Here is a 10,899-nt window from a genome sequence, read left to right as displayed (position 1 = left end):
CATCAGAGTTGCCCTTGGAAACTGTTCTAGGGCCAGGGTTGCTTTCCACAGAGCACTGGGAATCTCAGCCAGGATATCACATGATTTTATTCTGAAAAACTTGGCAGCAAGAGTTGAGAGGCAAAACACACTTGGACCTCACATTGTAGACCTCAATGGGCCTGGCTTCATGTGACCTTTTGGCCACTCTTTTGGAAGCCTTGCCTGTGAGAGTTTTCCAGAGCTTTCTTTGAAATGAGCTTCCTCACATTTAATGGTTCCTGAATAAATTGAAACCCACAGTGCCTACCACTTCATCCTTGAAAAATGGCTACATAAATACTATGAAATTATTGAAATTCCCATGAACAGGTGGCACTGGAGAACCTTTGGGTCTCCTGTTGCTCATCATGAGTGTACCAAACAGTGCCTTAATTGACTGGGTTTCATGAAAATGGTGTAGAACAGAGATGCCAGTAAGTTGGAGCCTGCTGAGTAGTGGGCTTAGAGCAGTGGTGGGGAGGAGTGTGATAAAACATCTGTGGTGGGGCCATGTGGATCTGCCATTGGCTTCCAAATGGCTTGTGATTGACATGGTGCAACCAGCAGACCCTTATAAGTAAAGGCATCTTGTTATATACAGAGGTTTAAGGGCAATGTTCAGAATCAGGTTGCTATAGTCAAGGGGGCAAGCTATATGGGATAGATGCCTGGTTGGCGCATTCTCTTGCTGACCCTGACCCACCACACGTGACAGAACTCCCTCCAGCACTGTTTCCCAGTTGAACTCCTGGTGTTTCGTGAAGCAAATACCAAACTCCCAGTGCAGCAGCACTAAACAGAAGGAAAATTCGAGGATGACCAAATGGCTTCACAGTCCACGCGGGGGAGACACTTAATTCCCATTGGCCACAGTTTGCCTTCAAAGAGAGAATACAGCACTGCTGCCTCATGTTCATTGGAAAATAAGAAACCATATCTTCCAGGTCACATAGATGCAGACCCAGCTTTGGTGGTCTCACTACAAAGGAAGCTATAGCTCCTGGCAACAACATATATTTCATGTGCCCAAACTCAGAGGCTGCTTCTCAAGAAGTCTTTAATCCAGCAGAGCTCCACGTCCTCTACCACCTCCAAGGTTGTGAACTCCTGAGCATGTTCCATTCCAGATATATATTCAAAGATTTTCAAACTCTTCTCCTCTAATTGTGTCTCACTTTGGGTAATGGTTATGTCAATGCATTTTTCTGGATGAGTGTGGGAGGATTATTTTGTAGCACATATTTGCCTTCCCATTGGATTCATTTTCCATTTTTTTTTTTATAAATACTGAATCCCTGTCACTACCCCATACCCTAATAGACTCTGACTACTAATCTTAATATGATGGAGAGAAATAACCCAAACAGATTGGAAATTCAAGCAGTTCAGAGTAGGCATGGTGTACAGTTGGACTTGCCTTTTGCATGATAAAGTGTAGCTGTTATAAATCTAGTCAATTTTTTGTTGAAATACGTCTCCATGTGTTTTTAAGTTAACAAATATATGAATTCCTGTCTCCCATTCTCTGTAGCCTATTCAGCATATGTAATTTTATATGCACATATAGATTCCTACGTGGTATCTCATGTACATTCTTTTGAGATGGCTGATTTGGCACATACAAATTGTGAGCAGAGATCACTCCTACTAAACGCTGTTGGAACTGAAAATTCAAATTATGGGTGAATTTCCTAGTTGAACAACATTATACATAAATCCAAGTTCAGTAAAATAAATATATTTGGATCTGTGGATGATATATATTTCAAGATGAATTTTGATTGGCATATATATTGCTAATTTTTAATGTCTGTCATATATATATATATATATATATATATATATATATATATATATATATATATATATATACACACACAAACACACACACACATTCTCCAGATTTTTCAAAAAATGAAATATATGTGTCTTATTATACATTCTATAAATTTATTCATGTTTATGTGTGTGGATTTATAATCAACATTTCACAAGATTTTTCTCAGAAATATTCATCCACCCAAAATATGTATTGTTTCCTAGTACTGACAACTAACTTCAGTGAATGGTGCATTCAAATCCAAATATTTCTACAATACCTCACCCAGTTTAACATCAATGCAAGTAGATTTCTATGGGATATGATGTGTGTTTTGACATTCATTTTTATTCAACACTGGTACTTTACTATTTCTTCAGTTTATGCACATCATAGGATATATATTTCATCCACAATTTCGCAAAATTATAGGCATTGATTTCACTTTCAATCACTTCCTGTTTCAGAACACATGTATTCCTCCAGGTTTCTTGACGGGTCTTTTCATGAGACTTCTTTCCAAACACATTATTTTCGATTCCCATAATCACTTTTGAAGCAATACTGACAAACCCTTCATGATAATCCATAACACTAATGTTAACATTAGATGTACAACTGGTTGGAATGAATGAATGTATATCAATATAAGATTTCTTATATATTTTCAGATATCAATTCAATCCATTATTTAAAGTGGAATCAGTTATATTATTTATTCACAGTATCGTCTATTTATGCATTATCTCTATATTCATAGACACAGGGTACACCTCATTGTACCCCCAATACTAATTTATACGTCTTCAAAATATTGCTCCCAGAAATGGTGGAAGAAATACCCATGTCACCTGATCTACATATACAATTCATCACAATAATATTCAGGACACGAAAAGCAAATGTCACACTTATGATTGTACCAAACCTAAATGGAAAGTGAACATGGATTACTAAAAACATCCATGTCCAGGTTGCCTAATGCTCTCATTTGAAAATCCTATTGGTGTCTCCATATTTGTTTCTTCCAAAGATTATATATTCAAACTCAACCCTGTTGAAAAAGTCTAATCCTGTCATTCACTTTATTCTTTGCCTGATTTTGTAGTGTCTCTATTGATAACTTCTTTCCTTCATATTTTGCACAGTTCATCGTTGTGACTGAATCTTCAAATGTGGTGACACATACATTTACTCTCTAACTAAAACCCTATTGCTAAAGAACATTTGTTCGCAATCCTATATCCACTCTTCTTCCTAAACCTACCGACTATCTTCCTAATCCTAACTTCTATCACTTTTTGACTGGATGTTCTCTTCTACATTCAATCATCCATTGTACAAGGTCGTATGCCATTGTATATCGATTTATCTGAGACATCTGTGCAGAACCTAATTCAACGCTACGTATCCTAATCAAGGGCCCAATGACATTCTGGGCTTCAAATCTTACATAGATTTCTCTTTTCTTAATTATATTTTACTTATATATATTGTTGTAAATATTGCAGGTTCCCAATACCTTTATTCACCCTGCAGAATTATTCCTAACTGAAATCGAATCTGTTATTAACTCTAACCATACACTGTTCCCTCAATCTTACATTACAGAATAGCAGGGACAGAGTTGGTGTTAAACACAGGAATGTAGGGGATCTTACTCGTGCTAAGAACTTTGAAGGTCCATGCAGAAATGATCCCTGGAGAAGATGTAGGCAGCAATGAAGGACCTGAGAGAGCAAATGTCATCTTCCATGGACAGCAACCTGGTCAGGATGAAGGGTTGTGTCTGAATCAGCCTCTCTCTTTGTAATGTAGAGAAGATGGACCAAACCAGGCCTGTGTAAAGAGCTGTTCCCAGGTGCCCATGTTTGATATACCATTCTAACTTGAGAAAGTGTCACAGGAAGTAGGGGCAGCCTCCATCTCATGGAACCCTTGGAAGCAACTGTTAGGAAAAAGTGGTTGCCAAGGCAGTGACCTCATTTAGTTCAGGAAGGAAGTGACCTCACCTCACATCCTTGGTGATGGAACTCTCTGAACTTGGCATCTGGGAAGCCAGGCACCCAGAGCTTGTCTCAGTCCCAGTCCCAGTAGTCTCACTTGTTTGGATTTACCAAGGACAGAGTCAGTCTTTCTTGCTACCTACTGATGTGAAGATGGCCAAATGCCAGGAAAGCTCTTAAGAGGGGCCTTTCCTGAGGAAGCAGGTAGTGTCTCACCGCTCGCTTCTGACAACTTCACAGAGTTGGCCAAAGAGACCAGATCTGAGATAGGACAGGCCATTTCCGGTGAACATAGTATGGCCCACCAGTCATAGGACACTCTTGAGAGTCACAGACCTACTTGGGGGAAGGAGGTGCTTTTGTGGGTGTGGGTGTGGTTTTGTGGTTTTGTCTCAAGTTCTGAGAATAGGTAGGAAAGGCAGTTTCTTTGGATTGGCGTTGACTGTTTCTAGTAAGTCGTTTGACAAGGCGAGTGCTTCTATATCTGTGTATCCCACTCTGTCCGTGATCGTAGACATTAGAAAAATGAATGCATCAATGGATATGTCCTGTCTAGTAGAAAGCTTCCCAGCATTCATCCTGCCCAATTTATGAATGGACTGTTGTTTGCCTTATCAATGGGAAACACCTGCTATCTTCCTAAGTTCCTGTTTTCTTCCTGACTTCTGGCCACTCTCCACAATTGGCTCATGGTTTTTTGTCAAAGATATGTACCACCTACAAGCTCTGTGACATGGCCATGTACTGGACAGCTGGAGGGAATGGGAGCATCTCAGAAAACTCAGATATCAGTGTGACCAGTAAAGTCTCAGTGGAAAAACCCTGCTTTGGGCCTTTTTCTTACCTATTGTTCTGTTGCCCTGAATGTGAGGAAGGTCTTTGCCTCAGGCCACACCATTGTGAAGCCATAAGAAAACAGTTTTCAAATGGAAATGAGTGGACATCACCTGTGGCTCCCTGCTTAATTGCTCTGGAAAGGGATGTGTCTGAATCAGCATTTTGGCCCTATGTGAGGCTGTGGCTTAGATTCTCAGCACCTTATGGATCTAAATATAGATCCCTTGTGTGAATCCAAAACAAAAATGGCCAAAATAGAACTCATTGTGGATGAAGTCTAACCAACTCAACTAACCAACTCACAGTGAAAGTAAATAACTTTTGAAGTGGAGGAGACCCCAGTAAACTTTGAAGTGGATACAAGGGCAATATATTCAGCCCTTAAGGCCACATTGGGCCCTCTATCAAATAAAAGGTCTCTAGTTCAATGGGCTAAGGGCAGTAAATATTGGGCTGTGACAACTAAGAGGATTATGCACATGAGGAAAGGAAAAATCCATCACTCTTTCCTAGTAATCCCAGAATGCCCAGCCCCATTGATGGGTAGTGATCTGCTTGCCAAGCTCTGGGCCAAAATAACTTTTAACCCTGAAGGCCCCCAAGTGGAATTTCTAAATCCTTCAGTAAATACTCCTATAGTAAAGGCTCTAACAATGTCAGTAGAAAAATGTACATCAACTCACTCACCTTGGTTCAAAGAAACTGCAGGCATTCCTGAAGAATCAAGAACAGAGTTTTCGACTAACCGACTCACAGCAAAAGGAAATATCTGAATGGGTAACAAAAGCCTGTTGGGTCCATCAATGGGTTAATGCTTACCCTTTCAAGCTTTCTGTAGGAAAGCACATTCGAGGCACCAGACCAGGACAATTCTCGGAAGTGGACTTTACTGATATTAGGCAGCAAGTTATGGACTTAAATATCTCCTAGTCTTTGTAGATACATTTTCAAGATGGATTGAAGCCTTCCCAACAAAAAAAAGAAAAGAAAAGAAAAACATGGCGCAAATGGTGGTCAAGATGATTCTGAAAGATATTTTTCCAAGATATGGCCTGCCTACAGTAATAGGGTCTGATAATGGACCGGCGTTCATGGGCAAGATAGGTCATGGGTTAACCATTACCCTGGTGATTAATTGGTAGTTACATTATGCTTATAGACCTCAGAGCTCAGTACAGGTAGAAAAAATAAATAGAACCATTAAAGGGACCATAATTAAATTAAGCTTAGAGACCTGCATAAAAGATTGGACTATGCTCCTGCCTTATGCACTGTTTCATGCAAGAAATACTCCCTCTGTTTCTTTGTGTAACCGCTCCCCCTGTGAAATTCTCTGTGGTGCCCCACCTCCAGTAAGGAACCTAACGCCAACTCTAAGACCTAACGATCCCTTACACACCCCCTTGCTTGACAGACTTAAAGCTCTTGAAAGAACTCAGTGATACCTGTTAAAAGAGCTGGCCATGGCCTACCAACCTGGGGACGAGGGGACTCCACATTGATATCAAGTAAGAGACTTCATCTACATAAGACGACATCAGGTGTCATCCCTGGAACCCCACTGGAAAGGATCATACCAGGTGCTACTTATAACACCTACAGTGGTAAAGGTAGATGGAATCACTTGCTGAATCCATGCCTCTCATCTCAAGCCTGCGCCCTGTCCAGACTCTTGCTGGATACTGGAAATGACTGGTAACCCTTTCAAATTGTGTATCGGCGTGTGGATAAGGCTATAGACTCTCCCCTTGGCCACCAGTAGTCCTAACCCTCATCAGTCCATTCCGCAGTGATGGCTGATAACAAATCCTCATTGACAAGAAGAATGGTCTATCACGCATACAGCCCCCTTATACAGGGACCTGGTGGCCATCTCAACACCCAGACATTTGTCAGCTGGCTATAGGTTTTTCCTATTGGAATATCCCTGATAAAGCGGATCCCACTAAAATTCCATTAAATTCCTTCCGTATCATAGATAATGGAAACAAACATTATGGATGTAGGGACACGCGAGCCAAATGCAAGTTGGCTAGCCTAGATTACTATGTCTGCCCAGCATACTATCAAAGCCACAAACAGCCTCAGCTGTGTGAGGGAAAGCTGACTTCTTCTGTAAGTCATGGGGATGTTAGCATACAGGGACTGCCTGGTGGAATCCAAACTCCTCATCAAATTCAGTACACAGCATTGGCCATATTACCAATTAGACAACGGAAACCCCCTTGCTGAAGTAGCAGGTACGGAGGTACCCCTCCACCCAGACACTCCTCTCTTCTCCTGTCAGTGCCCACAACAGGTTCCACCAGGTCCTCTTAGCAGCTAACCCAAAGCTCAAACCAGCTGAGGAGAACCCTCAGACCCCTATCCAACATGTAATGAAAATGGCCTTTAAAGTTGCTTTGTCATCACTGAAAACAGGTGACTAAGAATTTAAAGTCTCTCACAGGCTTTTTGGGATACTCATTCCCGTCGTCCCCTCTGCTCTACCTGTTCTTGTGCTTAAGTTTTTGTTGCTAGGAAAATCTCAAACCCCTTTCCCAAAATTCTTTTACATCTCTCCTTCCTCATTCTCAGATCCACGGAGCTGTTCTCAGCTTTGCATTCCACGTCTTCCTCTCTGTACCAGGCCCACAGAAAAGTCTTAAATGACCTTCTCCAGAAGTCCTCACCATGGCTGACTTTAGGACTTTCAGCAAAAGAGTCCCTATAAAAGAGTTCACTGTAGATAAACTTTCTCTTTTTGTGTTGCCCTGGTCTACTTGGCAACTGGCTAAAAAATCAGCACTACTAAGCTAGACACACCCTTACTAGTTTTTCACAAAATATGTGAACAAGGCCTCTGACCTTGAGTTGGACTTAACAGAGATGGCTACAATTCTAAGATAAAGAAGTTACCAACTAGGCTCCATGGTAACAACTGTCAGAGAGAAAAAAAAGCTCTCCCCCTTTCAGGTGTCCTTGAAAATTTAACTTGCCCAGAACAGAGGAAAAAATAACAGAAACAAAAACTGATTTTTGTGAACTTCTGCAGACTGTGAACTTCTGAGCCCCTTCCATTACATGTTAGGTAGAAATTCTGAAACTACCTAAACTTGAGGTTCAGGGGATTAATTGATTACAACAGAAGCAATGTGCTCTAAATCCGTTTACAACCAAATAGGACTGTTTCTTTGTCTTTGGTGCTATCTTAGGTGCCTTGCCTTGTCCGTCCCTACAACAGAAAGATTCTATATACTTAAACATTGTTTATGTTTTCATGAAATGGTCAACAGATGTGATTAATTATGTAATGGTGCAGATGTTTCCCAGAGTGCTCAATGATGATGCAGGTCCATTTAAGGATAAAATAGGAGGGCATACAACCCAGTTCCACCGGGAACCTGTATCTCTCACTTTAGCCATCCTATTAGGAAGAGGAGTTGCTGCAGGAGTGGGCAAAGAAACCACTGCCCTAGTCCATGGGATGCAACAAATGCTCCAATTAGAAGCAGCAATAGACCAAAACTTAAAGACAATAAAACCTCCATCACAGCTTTACAGGAATCTTTAACCTCTCTCTCTGAAGTTTAAAGAACAGGCAAGGGTTAAAACATCCTCTTCATGAGAGAAGGGGGACTATGTGCTGCATTGAGGGAAGAATGTTGTGTTTATGCTGACCATACTGGAGATGTAAAAGAATCTATGAGTAAATTAAGAAAACGCCTTGAAGAGCATCAACGAGAGACAGAGGCCAAAAAAGTGTGGTTTGAGTCTTGGTTCACACAGTCCCTCTTGTTAACTATGCTTTCATCAGCCCTGGCCAGTCCATTAATAATCCTCATATTATTGTGAACTGTGGGACCCTGTTGGCTCAACCATGTAGTTTCCTTTTCTCAAAGCTCAAATTGGACAAGTTAAACTTATGGTAATCAGACAACAATATACCCCACTAGCAGACGAATAAGTGGGGAATGAAAGGTTAATAAAATAGGTACTTGTCACTTCCTGTTTTTCTGTATGCTTAAGAAAACACTGTTGAAATCTTGAGAACTGTCCCGAACTGCCAAACTGCAGAATGTACTCAGTCACCCGGTTGAAAAGCAAACCGCCCACTCGCACTGACCCATCAATAAACTTCCATCGCTGCCTTCTCCAAGGAAAGTACATAAGCTCTGCTTAAGCTGTTCTCAGGGCTCTGTGCTCTATTGAAGTGAGCTCTGCGCCCCAGCATGCTGGACCCACAATAAAACCTTTGTTGTTGTATGAGACAGTCTCTTGGTGGTCTCTTCCTCCTATGCTGACCTGATCATTACAATATTTCACCGCTATATTCTTATAAATATTGCAGGTTACTAATACCATTATTCATCCAGCAGAATGATTCCTAACCCAAATCGAACAAGTTATTAATCCTAACCATATCATCTTCCCTCAATCTAACTTTACAGAAGAGCAGGCACAGACTTGGTCTTACAATACAGGAATGTAGGGGATCTTTCACCTGCTGAGAACCTCAAAGGTCCATGCAGATATGATCCCTGGAGAATATGTAGGCAGCTATGAAGGACCTGAGAGAGCAAAAGTCATCTTCCATGGCAAACAACCTGGTCAGGATGAAGGGATGTGTCTGAATCAGCCTCTCTCTTCTTAATGTAGAGAAGATGGAACAAACCAGGCCTGTGTGGAGAGTTATTCCCGGGTGCCTATGGTTGATATACCATTCTAACTTGTGAAACTATAACAGGTAGTAGGGGCAGCCTGCATCTCATGAGACCCTTGGAAGCAACTGTTAGGACAAAGTGGTTTCCAAGGCAGTGACCTCATTCATTTCCTGAAGGAAGTGACCTCACCTCACTTCCTTGTTGATGGAACTCTTGAACTTGGGATCCAGGAAGGCAGGCATCCAGAGCCAGTCCCAGTCTCAGTCCCAGTGTTCTCACTTGTTTATATTTACCAAAGACAGAATCAGTCTTTCTTGGTACCTACTGATGTGAGGATGGCAAAATGCCAAGAGAGTTCTTAAGAGGGGCCTTTCCTGGGAAACAAGGTAGTTGCTCACTGCTGGCTCCTGACAACTTCACAGAGTTGGCTAAGGAGAACAGATCTGAGACAGGGCATGCCATTTTGATGGAACATACAATGGCCCACAAGTCAGAGGACACTCCAGATAGTCTCAGAATTACTAGGGGTAAGGAGGTGCCTTTGTGGGTGTGGGTGTAGTTTTGTGATTTTCCCTTGTTCTGAGAATAGGTAGGAAAGGCGGTTTGTTTGGATTTAGTGAACCTTTTCTAGTAAGTCCTTTGACAAGGCGAGTGTTTCTATGTCTGTATATCCCACTGTGTTCGTGGTTGTAGACATTAGAAAAGAGAATTCATCAATGGATGTGTCCTGTCTAGTAGAAAGCTTCCCAGCATTCATCCTGCCCAAATTATGAATGGACTGCGACTTCCCTTATCGATGGGCTACACCTGCTATTTTCCTAAGTTCCTGTTTTCTTCCTGAATTCTGGCCACTCTCCAGAATAGGCTCATGGTTTTGTGTCCAAGTTATGTTCCACCTCCAAGCTCTGTGAAATGGCCATGTACTGGATAGCTGAAGGAAATGGCAAGCATCTCAGAAACCTCAGAAATCACTTGGACCAGGAAAGTCTCATTGGAGAAACCCTGATTTGTGCCTTCTGCTTACCTATTTCTCTGTTGCCCTGAATGTCAGGAAGGTCTTTGCCTCAAGCCACCCCTTTGTTAAGCCTGAAGAATAGAGTTTTCAAATGGAATTGAATGGGCATCACCTGTGGCTCTTTGCTTATTTGCTTTGAAAAGGATGTGTCTTATTCAGAATCTTGGCCCTGCGTGAGGCTTTGGCTTAGAGTCTGAGCACCTGATGGATCTAAAGAAAGATTCCATGTGTACATCCAAAACGAAATTGGCCATAAGAGCAGTCCTTGTGAATGAAGTCTTTCGCATTCCTCTGTAAGTTTCCTGACCTCCATCAAGTGAGAATAGGGATCCTTTGGGTCAAATGAGTTCCTCAATGTCCTGCAGAGGCTAGCCCATCGGTGCTTTGGTATTCTCATGACTCCAAGTCACATAAAGAATCTAAAACCCATAGTCAATAGGCCTCAAATTGGAGAAGCGGAGCAGTATTAATGGCAGGCCTATTTGATCACTCCTGGTTCACAGAAAGGATGTCCAGGCCACCCTGAATTTAGGCAAATGAGGGGCAAGGGAGATTATT

This window comes from Callospermophilus lateralis, unplaced genomic scaffold (assembly GCF_048772815.1).
Source record: "Callospermophilus lateralis isolate mCalLat2 unplaced genomic scaffold, mCalLat2.hap1 Scaffold_820, whole genome shotgun sequence".
NCBI lineage: Eukaryota > Metazoa > Chordata > Mammalia > Rodentia > Sciuridae > Callospermophilus > Callospermophilus lateralis.
This window is presented reverse-complemented; position numbering follows the sequence as displayed.